Source organism: Strix uralensis, chromosome 8, assembly GCF_047716275.1.
Source record: "Strix uralensis isolate ZFMK-TIS-50842 chromosome 8, bStrUra1, whole genome shotgun sequence".
Taxonomy (NCBI): Eukaryota; Metazoa; Chordata; class Aves; order Strigiformes; family Strigidae; genus Strix; species Strix uralensis.
Window position 1 is genome coordinate 10346237 of NC_133979.1, and position 13440 is coordinate 10359676.

Here is a 13440-nt window from a genome sequence, read left to right on the forward strand (position 1 = left end):
TGTAGCAGTTCTGTGTGGTTTTTTCTTCTTGATTTTTGGTGATGTAGAAAAATAGAGAGTTGCTTACTTCCTTACTTCTCCGTGTGCCATTGGATTTAAGACAACTGAAGTCTGAAGACTAAGCATACCTCCCTCTTCTATTGCTCTATCAGTCTCTGGAGGCTCCTGCGATCTCAGCTTTCTCGAGGTAGAATGAAGATATGACTGCACAGAGAGGGCTGGAAGGGATCCTGTGATCCTTTTGACCTTCATAAGAAATCAGGTAACAGGGCCATTGGGTTCAGGAACTTACCTGCACTGTTACATTTCATGTTCTTCCCTTTGATTTGTGCATGAAGCCAAAATCCTGAAGCTTGGCCAGGAGTGGTGGTGCAATGCAAAATACTCCTCTTGGATGGAGACCTGAAGCCTTTCAGACTCCAGAAATCATTAGCATGGAAGTGTGAAAAGGGGCCATTAACGGTGCTGCTTGCCTAGAGATCACAGGGTCTGTTGGATTTGTTCAAGGGTTGGTAAGCGTCCCTTCACAGACTTTGCTCTGCACCTCCTGCCTTTTCCTGGTGGTAGAGGTAGCCCCCAGAGAGTGAGTTAGTGGAGTGAAGACCAAAGCTGCTCTTCCTGTGTTCTTGGGTGAACTATTGGTCTGGACAGTCAGTCCTTTCCTCCCTCTGTCCAAAAACCCAGCATGGAAAGTGAATCCAATGCATGTGTCGTCTGCACAGCGAGGAAGAAGCTGGCTTGCTAGTCGGCTTTTTTTTTCTCTTTACAAAAGAGAGCTTGGGAGGAGAGAGTGAAATGTCTGAAGAAAACTGTAGTTCAGGGATATTCATGCCATTACCTTTGGGTAGTGGAACTGCTGTCTAGGCAAGCAGCTCCTCTGGGCTTGAAGCCTCCTCCTGCATGAGGAGAACACTTTAGTAGTTGGATGTGTGCATTGCAAAGGATTTTAAGCAGTGGTGTGTGAAACATTGGAAGTGCCCAGCAGGACTGGCACTAAGTGGTTAAACTTTGGTGGTTATCATGAGCCTTTCACCTGATGGCTCAGGGCCCCTCTGGCTCTTGTGGTGCTCCCAGCTGCCTGGAGGATGCTGCCAGCAGCTGCCTCTGTGTGACCTGTGTTAGAGCATCCTTGCTCCCCACTGGTACATACTTGCAAACTCATCTGTTCAGGACTTGAAGGTACTATGTTGGGCTTTTCACTGCAGAGCTAAAATCTGGACATGCTCTCCTTCTGCAAGACAGTAGCCTCTGGCAGAGCGGAAGGCAAGCAGCAGGTAGCAGTAGATGCCAGACCTGTGTAACGCTGTGAACTGAGAAAACCTCCCCAGTCAGGGAAGAGGGGTTGATTTAAGCCAATTGTTCTGCTCTCAGCTGTAGTCTAGTTTTGACTGCCTCTTGCAGAGTAATTTTTAAAGTTTCTTTGGAGGTCTCTGGCTAACAGCTTATAATAGAGTTTGGGTGGGGAAAGTTGTTTTGCTGGAGAGGCGGGTTGCAGCACTCCCCATTGCTGTGAGGCTTGTGCCTGGCATAATCAGATCAGTCCATCTGTGACAGACAGTGGTGGGTTTTAGTTCCTTTTCCAGTTCCTGAACAGAGCAGGGATCCCAAACCAGGTGGCAGGCCCTTTATTTGTACTCACCTGTCTTTCAAAGGAAATCTGCAATATTCACTTCAAATGCTTTTGTTTGAACTGTGCTTTAAAACCATCTGCTTCTCCTTCCCTCTTCTTCCCGGCAAGAGAGGTAGCAGAGAGCACAGGAGACCTTGTAGTGGTGGTATAAGAGTGATGTTTCAGTGATACAGGTCTTGGATCTTTCTTTGCCCCAAAATGAGAAGTCAGATTCAGGTGATGGTCCAGTAGTCTCTCATCATAGGTGCCTCTTTCCCTCTGACCTTTATCTTTCAATGAGAGTTCAGCTTCCTTTAGGTATTTTATCCTCAGAAGGCCTAATTTGGTAGGCCTTCATGTTGCTTTTTTCATGTCAGTAGGGAGAAGGCAGTTGTTTCTAGGTGGGAAGTCGCTAAATTCAGAGAATCTGTGATCTATCCTGTTGAAGTAGTGCTGGGTTTACTTTTGTCACCTGAATGTCTCTTGTTCAGGCAGCCTGTAGAACATGACTCTGCTTCATTGCTGAATCCCATGGTCTCATTTGGAAAGGGCTGAATCTCTGTGCCATGCTTTTTCAGTTACTGGTGATAAAGTACACCAGGCAGCTTATGTGGACTCCCTAGCTTCTGAAAAAAGAAAGGGGCTACAGAAAATGTCTTTTTAGTGGGGAAATGGGGTGGGTAAGGCAAAAGGTGACTTTCAAGAAGTCAAAAATACATTCTGACCAGCAAAGCAGCTAAGCTGCTGCTTGATGTTGGCTAAGGTGGGCCCCGGAAAAATTCTCCTTCCCTTCCCCAAGCTTTTCCTGGAGGTGGGCAAGCAAACCAAGGGAGAGGCATCAGCATGATTAAGGGGGGGTAATTTCAAACAAATGGCAACCAAACAGCACTAGTCTCAAAGCACCCCACTTTTGTCCCCTCGGGAGCTGGTGGCACAGGATCCTCTGTAGGATTTTGCAGACCTTTATGCGCAATATTTCACAAAGAGCATTCAGCCTTGTGCTTTCCAGTGCGGTTTCTGCATTGTCGGTTGCATAAAAGGAAGCTGCTGTTTTTCATTGTGTGGTATTTTCTTCTGCTCTCTCTTTCTTCTCCACGTGTTTATTGAATCCTTTATCAGGGATGGAAAGATGCCTTTATTTTTTTGAGGGCTGTGGGTGGGCTGGCTTTCAAGGTAGAGAGCAGCCTGGTTAATTTTCAAAACTAATAATTTTCTTAGGGCCACTCCAGTGGCAGCAACAGGCTTCAAATTTGGCTTCCATGGAAACATACTGCCATGGTAACTGAAAGGCCTGACAATCCTGAAGAAATATTTGCTTGTACCCTTCCTTCGTTCTGTTTCCCGTGCGATGTGTGTGTTTGGTTACCCCTGCCAGATTCAGTCAGTGCATTTAAAATGCTCCAAGCACAGAAATGCACTTCACTGAGAAGAAAACAATAAAAGTTGTAAAAGCAATGGTGGCATTTCACTGGCATTGTTTGTAAAAAAAGCTGTTTTGAGTCTGAAGGGAGACGTGACTGAGCCACAAATTCCCTTCCAGTGGGGGGAAAAAAAACCCTAAAAGAAATGCTTCATCCTTAGATTATTTTGTGGGGGCTGGCTGGCATGGGCTGGTTCAGGGAATCAGACCTTCCACCCAGTCCAACATCTGTAACACTGAGGAGGGTGAGGATTGACTCATCCAGTGCTTATGAGACAGAGTACCAGGGTTTTGCTGGTTCCCTTCCAGCTAATTAATTTGATGCTAGATTTTCTGTTGCTGCCTGTCACAGCTGCTTTCACACCAAGATTGGTTAGCAAAGTTTGGCAGGGTGACAAGCAGCCCCAGTTCAGCAACTTTGCTCTGATTGTCTGGAGTGGGAGGGAAGAGGGAATGGGGCCTCCTGAAATGTGTTGCTAAGTGAGAAGCAGGGTGAGGCCAAGGACTCTGCATGGCAGAGAGTGCAGAGGAGCTTGGAGTCTGATGCTTTCTGTTTATGCTTTCTGTTTGATCCAGAGCAAAGCTCATGACCTAACCTGGCACCACATCTAATCAAAATCCTATGGCCAGTTATTAGGCAACACTATGTACGTGTATGGGCATGAACCTTATGTCTTCCACTGTTTCCTTACCATAAATCATCACTCTCTGGAATTCAGAGACTTTCTGGTCATCTGCCGTGAGAACTGTAGTGCCTGCACCCAGCTCCAGGCTACTTGTGGGGAAAGCAGGGTTGCCTCATTTCCTGCTCCTTTTTTTACTCCCCAGTTTCACTCTATTCTTCATCCAAATGTTCCCCTTGCAGAGGCTCTAGATCTGCTTGCTTAGCCAGAGGGTGCTCCTGCAGACTGCCATGGCCTCTACAGACTTGATGTGGAACAAAATAGAGAAACAACTCATGGAGCTACATGTAGGAGGAGAGCAGACACAGACTGTGACACAGGTTGGTGAATTGGGAATGTGGGAAGGGTCAAGTCCTGTCCTCTTCACTCAGTGAGCTGGGTTATAGGAATAATCCCAATATAAACTGTTCTAGCTTTAAAAGAGTTACTAGGGGCAATAAAAGGTATACTTATGTGTCTGTACTAATGTTTTGTATGGCTTAATTGCAGCTGGCTTGACCAGTACACTAGTTTGTTTCACGGTTGCTGTGCCTGCTGTTTTGTATTAGAAATTAAAATTGCTTTTGGGGGTACTACCTGCTAGCTTTGGGGATGCAAGAGCTGCAATGTCCTTTTGTTATGAGCGAAAAGAGCTGTTTGCTGGAGATCTGTGTGGATGGTCCTGCTTGTCACTAAGCTTTGTCAGGGGCTTTTGTTTGTGACACCAACAATCCAGTTGCTTCTGGTGATGGTGGACGAAGCAGACTGGCTTTTCTTCTCTAGCAGAGGGGGAGCTGAATGAAAGTGAGAGGTTGTATTGGGTTGAGACAACAGGTGATGCTGGAGAGGGATGGTCAGAAACAGCTGCACTAGCACTGTGGATTGGATTCCTTTTGATAAGTTGCAAGTGAGTATTGTGGGTTTTTTCTGTGTGACATTATCCATGGGGACATGCTGTTTTCAGAGAAAAATGTATATCCCTACCATGAAAAACTTTGTAGAGCAAATGCCTTCCGTGCTCATCCTAAGCACTGAGCTCTGGTACAAAGCTTCCAACTGACTTCAGCAAATGTTGGTCCCACACTGGCTGGTTTCCTTTTATATTGAGTCATGTCATATCCTTGCTGCTCTACAGAGTAATCTTAACCTAGTTTGGATACTCTCAGGCTGTGTTTACAGCAGAGTGCCAATGCTCTCCAAGCTAAGTGGGGGATGCCATCTAGAACATGGTCTTTGCTGTCTTTTGTGACTACATTGTATCATCCCTGACACCATGCACCGCACATCCTTCCAGCAGCAGCTGAATGCAGCTTTCCTTATGTCCTGCCTTAAACTGTCTCACAGTGCTATCATGCTCTGCAAAGCCATTTTTGTGGTGTTTCATCAGAGCAGAGCTCTTTCTCTCTCATCTCTACACCTGCTCGCAGCTTCATTGTAAGGCAGGAAGGGGCGTCTGTAAAAATTCCCTGTTCTGAGCAATTTACTTCAAGTTTTACTTGAAACTGGAACAGGCTCCATCTCCTGTGGGAAATACCATGAGGGTCCTCCAAGGTTTGGCCATCCCCCTTCTTTTCATTTTAGGTCTAAACCCCTTGGGCAGCTTGGCAAGCCTTCATCCCGCCATTCACATCAAATGTGCTACTGGAGCATCCAATTTGGCTGGATGGTCGCACTCAAAGAGTTGTGGTCAACAGCTGAATGTCCAGGTGGAGAGTAGTGATGAGTGGTGTTCCTCAGGGGTCGGTGTTGGGGCCAGCACTGTTTAACATCTTTGTTGGTGACGTGGACAGTGGGATCGAGTGCACCCTCAGCAAGTTCACCGACAACACTGAGCTGTGAGGTGCGGCCGACACGCTGGAGGGAAGGGATGGCATCCCGAGGGACCTGGACAGGCTGGAGAGGTGGGCCTGTGCGAACCTCATGAAGTTCAACAAGGCCAAGTGCCCATGGGTCAGGGCAATCCCAAGCACAAATACAGACTGGGTGAGGAGTGGATGGAGAGCAGCCCTGAGGAGAAGGACTTGGGGGTATTAGTGGATGGAAAATTGACTATGAGCCAGCAATGTGCACTCACTGCCCAGAAAACCAAGCGTGTCCTGGGCTGCATCAAGAGAAGTGTGGCCAGCAGGGCGAGGGAGGGGATTCTCCCCCTCTACTCCACTCTCGTGAGAATCCCCCCTGCAGTGCTGTGTCCAGCTCTGGGGGCACCAATATCAGAAGGACACGGACCTGCTGGAGTGGGTCCAGAGGAGGCCACGAAGATGATCAGGGGGCTGGAGCAGCTCCCCTGTGAGGACAGGCTGAGAGAGTTGGGGGGGTTCAGCCTGGAGAAGAGAAGGCTCCAGGGAGACCTTATAGCAGCCTCCCAGTACTTAAAGGGGGCTACAGGAAAGATGGGGAGGGACTCTTTATCAGGGAGTGTAGGGATAGGATGAGGGGTAAAAGTTTTAAACTGAAAGAGGGTAGATTTATATTAGGTATAAGGAAGAAATTCTTTACTGTGAGAGTGGTGAGGTACTGGAACATGTTGCCCAGAGAAGCTGTGGCTGCCCCCTTCCTGGAAGGGTTCAAGGCCAGGTTGGACGGGGCTTTGGGCAACCTGGTCTAGTGGAAGGTGTGCCTGCCCATGGCAGGGGGGTTGGAACTAGATGATCTTTAAGGTCCCTTCCAATACAAACCATTCTGTGATTCTATGAATTTTTCCATGTAGTTGCATCGCAGAAAGCCAGCAGTGATATCTGTACTAGTGTCTTGAACACAGCCTTAGGGCTTGGGCTGGAAATGCAGAACAGTCTGTCTGATCCTAACTGGAAACCTCTCTGGCATATAAATAAGGTCTGCTGTAGTCACAGGCTGCAATTATGAATTTGTAAGTGAAGTGATCAGATTAATTGAGCAGCAGTGGAGGTGTTCAATTACACTGGCTTCTGATTAATTACCCTTTGTCGAACCATGTCAGCACACTTCCTAATGCCAAAAGCATTGCCTGAGGTCTGTGTAGCAGCAAGGCCTTTGCTTTAACCAATGGCAAAGCAAACGTGCCTCAAGATTAATAGTTTCTCCTCTGCCTTCTTCATTTTGTGGAGAAATTTGCCGAAGTCTCAACTAAGTATTTGAAGTGATTTTGGCCAATTTGCTTTTGATTCTAAAGAACTGGGGTGATGGGGGGGGCATTTCTGGGAAATCAGATGGCAACTTGGACTGGTCCTCTCGATATGGATATATTAGCTATCCTCAGTGTAGCATTGCAAATGTACACCAAACACTGTCACCTGAAAGTGATCCTGTTAGTATTTTGGTTTTGTGCTTTCCCTCCACACACATTGTCCCAAAGGATGATGAATCTAGGGGGCCTCTGTGGAAGACACTAAGCTGTCACTGGAGCTGCTCCAAGAAGAGTTGCTCCATCTGTTCAGCCTGTGTCTCATGGCTTCCCTGGAGCCCTTTGCAGAGCTGGAAGCGATGTAAGCCCTCTAGCTCAATTTGCCTGCTGGAAGTCAGGGCTACTTGTCTTTCCCACGGTCAAAGCCATGTACAGATGCCTTGAGAGATCTGGGGTGTTGTGAAGGCTGGAGGAGAGCCTGAAGGGAACATCTGAACCATCTGTAGACACTCTCTACCCCTTAGTTCATGCAATGACCTCATCTTCTGGTGTAAATATCTCTACTTTTCTAAATATTATTCCTTGTTATCACATTCCTTCTCAGCCTTTGCATGTCCAGGTAAATACACTGAGCCCTTTGGGTGGGAAAAGCCCCCCATCTTGGCTCTAGCTTAGTGCACAAAGGCACGTCACTGTCTTACTAGCACTGATGCTTCCCTGCTCCCCAGAAATCTCTCACCTGATTATGTTAAGATTTCTCTGGTATCTGGCTATGTGCAGCCACTAACTTTCTTCTGCATACCCAGTCTTTTCCTCTCCTCTGGGAACAATAGATCAGAGGTTGAGTCTTCACTCTTACTGCAAAAGTTCTATTTGCCCCCTAATGGCATTGCTGTCGGCTGTTGAATTTCAGCCCTTTTACGTTACTGAGGTTCTCTGCATCATGTTTGTGATAATCTGGTCCTCTTGTCCTCTTCTAAGTGATGGCTCAGTGTCATCAGCAGTTCTCATTGCCTGACTTCTCTTTCTGTCTGGGTCATCAACTAAAATGATTTAATTGCTTGATGAATTCCACTGTTGCTGCTTTCTCCTCATTTGTAAGATCCTCTCCTGTCAGCACAACCATGGCATAAAAATTCTGGCTTCTGTGCAGATTTCCTCTGAAGTTACTTTTACGCATGAGATGTATGTATAACCAATCCCTTCACAAAAATATACAAAATCTACTTGTACAGTGTTTCTGGGTGAAAGAAAGAACCTGTCTGGGAATGAGTGAGTGGGTGGTAGCCTGCTGCATAAGCAGCACTGCACTTTCAAGCCCTGCAGTAGCTAAAGGACATGCTTCCCAGATCTCCAGATTCAGGGTTTATCTTCCAAACATCATATGCCAATTAAAATAAGCAGATCCCCACAGCTTATGAAGTTTCATAAAACTCATTGCCTTTTGCTTTAGCACAGGAAATATACAGCTGTAAGAAAAAGTAGAGATTTTATGTGCGATTTTTCTTCACTATTTCTGAGTATTTTTGGCATAGCCAAAAATGTTTTGGTGAGTCCAGATTTCTTCTACTTTTGGTTAGCAGTTGATACCTAAATCTCACAGTCCCTGTTTCTGAACCCTACAAATAACACCCTTCTCCCCTGTCCATGCTGCTTCTGGAATATGGACAGTTGTCTGTGCTCTCCTCTACAGTCCAGTCTGCATACTGACTTCTCCAGTGAAGGACTTTGTTCCATAATCTTGAGGCATCTCCAAGATGCTAGCTCTGGTTTCATCCACCTGAGAGGTAAATCTTTCACCAGAGGCTGTGTCCTTAGCCACCTCCCTCGGGAGTTAAGATTGAGATCCTGATTTTGCCCACCTGCATGCAGTCCACCGGCAATATGAGGATCCTTAAAGTCTTGACCACCCTGCTTAATTTTGTGCCTCAATCAAGCACTTTCTCTTTTCAGGTTACATGAGAACAGAAGTCAGACAATCCTGAGTTTCCCATGAGAGTTTTTGACCCAGTTCATAGCTTTGTTCAGGGCAAAAGCTGCCACGTCCACTCCTCTTGCTCTTGGCACATGCTCCTCTCTCATGGGTGGCTAAGCTCTTCTGAATTACATGGTATTTATTACACAATAAGAACACACGCACACAAACTATTATTGTGGATCCTTATGGTGAGTTTTTTCAATCCTGTGGCTGGATATGGAAGATTTCCAGCACCACCAGTTACTCACAAACTGCATATAAACAATCCCTTACGTTACGGTTTTGGAAATATTCCCCACTTGAGCTTCTTCATTATCAGTTCAGGACAGCAACAATGCAGTCCAATATCTGAATTATGAATGCCAGCTTCTGTCTGCTTCCATGCAGCCATTCAGCCTTGCCCGAGTTCCTTAGATGGGTTGAATCCCAAACTGAGTTTCAAGGAACACTGCCAAACTTTTCCAACAGCACCAAAGTCAATAAGCTTCCCTTCCCTCTCCACTCCTGTTGTAGCTCTTTTTTTTTTTTATGTGTTTTTTCTTCTGTTGAATAATTCAGCTAATAGGTTGGCACTTGAGCACTGTGTTCCCTAATGAGGGAAGCAGCTTGCCAACTTTTTATCTTTCCAGTCGTTTGACTGCAAACCCAACATCGTTAACAAATCACCATGGAATAACTGTGGAAATACAGAACAAAATGTTGTTGTCTTAAGTGAGAAAGGAAGAAAAAGTAAACAGAATGAAAGAAACCCAAGCCCTGCACAGGAAAACAAAGTACGAAAGTGAAGTGTGCATGGAAGGAAATGATGATAGTAGAAATCTCTTTGCAACCTCATTTTGTCTCAATATATGCAAGCAGGGAAGCTGTATAGGAGAAGGGACATCAACTCACCAAAGAGACATGGTTGCACTAATTCAGAGGATGGGTGTAGGTGTATCTGTTGGCAGCTCTGCATCTTTCCATGTTTACACAAATAAAGGTTTGTATAGAGAGCAGATTTTTTCTTTGCCAACTTTATTTAAAAGCTGAATATTTTACAGTCCAGGTGACATAGATGGGATTTAAAAAAAAAAAAAAAAGTGATGCCTTTTTGCACATTGCTTAGTCCCCTTTAAAATAGCATTAAGATCATATTGGCTTGAGTTTGTTTAGATCAAGATTCACACTGATATCTTTCAGACAAACTTTTAGTCCTTGGCCCTCCCTGCATTTATTCTTTCCTGGATCTCCACATCTGTTTACCAGAGCAGGGTTCAGCAGCTCTGGGTGCCTGAAGATTCCCACTTGGCCTCCAAGCGGGGGCATTTGCAAGGTCCCTCATCTCCGTTTCAGGACAATAACTGCCATAACTTGGGAATTAGGCAGAAATGCAAGCTGATGTGGCTCAGATGACCCCTCCCGCAAGCCAGCAGCTTGCTTGAGACCAGAACTCTCATCTTGAATCCCCGACCAGTAAAATTCTGCAGCTGAATTAAAGTTACACCAGGTGCTGCATCCGAGTTCAACATTGTTATCTTAACTGTGTGATGTTTTCTGCAACACAGGGAAGATACTCATCTTAGGTCTTGAGGCCAAATTCTCAGCAGTGGATGAGGGATGGGATGCTTAATGCGATAAAGACTCTTATCTCAAATAGTGACTTAAAAAATGTACATCTGAAAATCTCACATATGGCACAGGTCCATATTATGCTAGCTACTGTACAAACATGGCTCCAAGAGATTGTCATGATCCCAGGAAGTGTGTGTTCTAATCTCTTTCCTGTTGTGTTGCCAGCATTTATACAAAATGCAGAACACTAAGCTGAATGGCAGAGCTGGGCAAAATTTGGCACTTATGAATTGAGCTATGCTGGTTTAATTGGAAATTAAAATCCCACTCATCTGGCCTGTGATTGCTATTAAAGGGTCCTTTGAAGACACAGGCTGAATTAAATCAACCTTGCTATATGAATATCCAGGGAACTGCACCAAATTAGGGCAGTTAAAGATCTGACTTGTTATGTTTGTTTGCACTCAAAGCCTGGAGAAAGGAAATTGAGATGAACAAGAATGATGACAGTAGAAAAACAAAGGAAAACAGACAGAATGAATGACTGAGATCTCTTTGAGCATTGCTCAAAATGGGTCCTTAGGGAATGCAAACTCACAATTGTTGCTTCTGGAAGGTGGCTCCCCTTTTGTTTGCATGGATGTAACGCTGAGCACCCTCCTCTCTGCCTCTTGCTTGTTTATAATCTATCTTCTGTTTCATATCAATCTCGCTTGATTCTTAGTCCATCCTTCAGCTATTGCTGGCAGGAGATAAAATACCCTTTTGCTTTGCATAGCAGGGATATATGTGATATGAAGCCAGATGGCTGCCAAGATGAGCAATTGAGAGTGTCTGCACGTTATTAATTGCAGCTGCTGTTTTTGCAGTTGGAGGTGATGGGAGGGTTCCCAGCAGCAGCCAAGAGCAGATGGACAAAGAAGGATATATCTTGGTGGTGTGTGATTAAAATCCACTGGGATGGGGTATGCTCAGCCCCGCTCTGGGTTTGGGCCTTCTGTCGGACAGTGGGATCATAAGAATGGATTTATTTTAGCCTGCCTGTAAAGGTGATGGCCAGGAGCTTGCTTTGATGCACTGGTGTGATTCCATTGTATTTGGTTGGAGCTGAACTGATTTTTGTTGTTTCTTGCTCTTCCTCCTTTGTTTTCCTCTTACTGCTGCATTACATTACTAAAAATACCTAAAACCATAGCATTTACTGAGCTACTTCCTCTGCTTGTTCTTGTTCCAGGCACAAACATCCATCTCTCTCTAAACACCTATCTCATCTGCCCAAATTAAGTCACTGCTTCAAAGCAGAACTTCACCTTTAGGGAACCTGTTATTTTGTAATCCTGGTTTATCTCCTCCTGCGCTAACAAGAGATCTGGCACTCAAGGTAGGGGTCTAGTTTGGTAATAGCTGAAGGGAAGGGTTGATAATCCCATCATCCTCTAAACTGGAGGTTGGAACTTCTTGCTGAGAATTAGAAGGCTGTTCTGGGTCAAGCTAAATCCTGTCTAACACTGCATCCTGTTTCTGTCAGTGGCCAGGAGGAGATGCTGAAGGAAGAGATGTAATTAGTATGCTTTCCCTGCCTGTAACCCCCAGCCTTTGGCGATCAGCAGCTTGAGGACTTCATGAACTGGAGGTGTGCTGTGCAGTCAGCAAAAGGCAGAGATGTCTGTCATCTCTATGAAGCTTAAAGAAGACTTGCTATTCCATGTTTCCCTCCTGTCTGCTTCACCCATGACATAACATTCCTACAGCCTCATGGCTCAGAAGACAGGCTGAATTTTAGCTGAAGTTGTTCTTCTTGATTCAGGATGTTTCAGGGTAGGTCCTGTAGGTGATGAGTTTTGCTGTGTGCTGTCTCCTTAAGCTGTAAATTTGCAAGCTCTCTTCTGGATTTGCATTGATAGCGGCAGTGTCAAGAGTTTTGTGTACTGGCTGTGATGTCTTCACTAAAAATCCTGCTCTGCAGTTAAAAGGAAACAACAGCAACAACAAAAAAACCAACTTGAAAAGAGTCTCTGTGAAAGGACCCTTTGACAAAACAAAGTTGATGTAAAACACTTTAGCTTTGTTGGTGATGTCGTGAGAACTATTCCAGTTCAGAGCAGGAGAGGATCTGGCTTGTCATATTTGGAAGTCTGTGGTGTTGACAGTGGCCTAAGGTGGTAGTACCTGACCACTGACCACTGAGGTACCTGAATTGCTAGGAATGTGCTTAAGTTTTTTTTTTCTTCTGTCCATGTCTGCCATCTGACACTAAGGAATGTCTGGTGCACCAGCTCTATCTGTGAGGGATATTGTGCCTCAGGCACCACACACTTCCCTGCTTAGAGCTTCAAGCATTTTGACAGCTGGAATGTGGGGGTTTTCAAACTTGGGGCTCCTGATTTTGGCCTGTTTGCAGTTTCTGTTTGTCTCCCTGCCCTGAGGATGGGCAGCAATAGTTGCCAGCCATGGGGTGAGTCAAGAAAGGGAGATCTCAAGCATATTCCTTCATGAAATATATGACTTCAGGATGGTGATGTTACTATGTTGAGGGCATATTGTTGTCTGGACCATGTGTTTTGGGATAGTGTCAAGGTTTTTGTACTAGGACGTGGCCAAGAGGTCCCTGTGTTTCTTCTCCAGAAGAAGCCTTCATGGGAGGGAGAATGAGCTGACAGGCAGTTTGGGATGGGATAAGGTACTTCTCCAAATGCCAAGCTATAGCTATTGTACACTGTCCTCTCCCCTAGGATGGTGGTAGGCTCAGTTACACTCAACACGATGGCTGTGCAGAGATATCTCTGTTCTATGTGTCTCTGACATCAAGTCCAATTTGGTTCTATTTCCTTAAAAAGTGTATTCCCCATATAAAAATTTTTTTTTACATGTAGTTACAGCCACATATGCAATTACATATATTTTCTGTGCGTGTGTTTGCACATACAATTGCTCTAATTCTGTGTATGGCTATTTCCTATCTGTTGTGATCTGACTACAGCAAAAATTAAAATAAAGATTGGATTAGTTGCCGTGGTAACAGCTACCCCTGCCTCATATGACGCACAGATTCTATGAAGCGAAGGAGCACATATCAATTTACACTCTTAATTTTTGGGACACTGAGGGTTCAGCTCT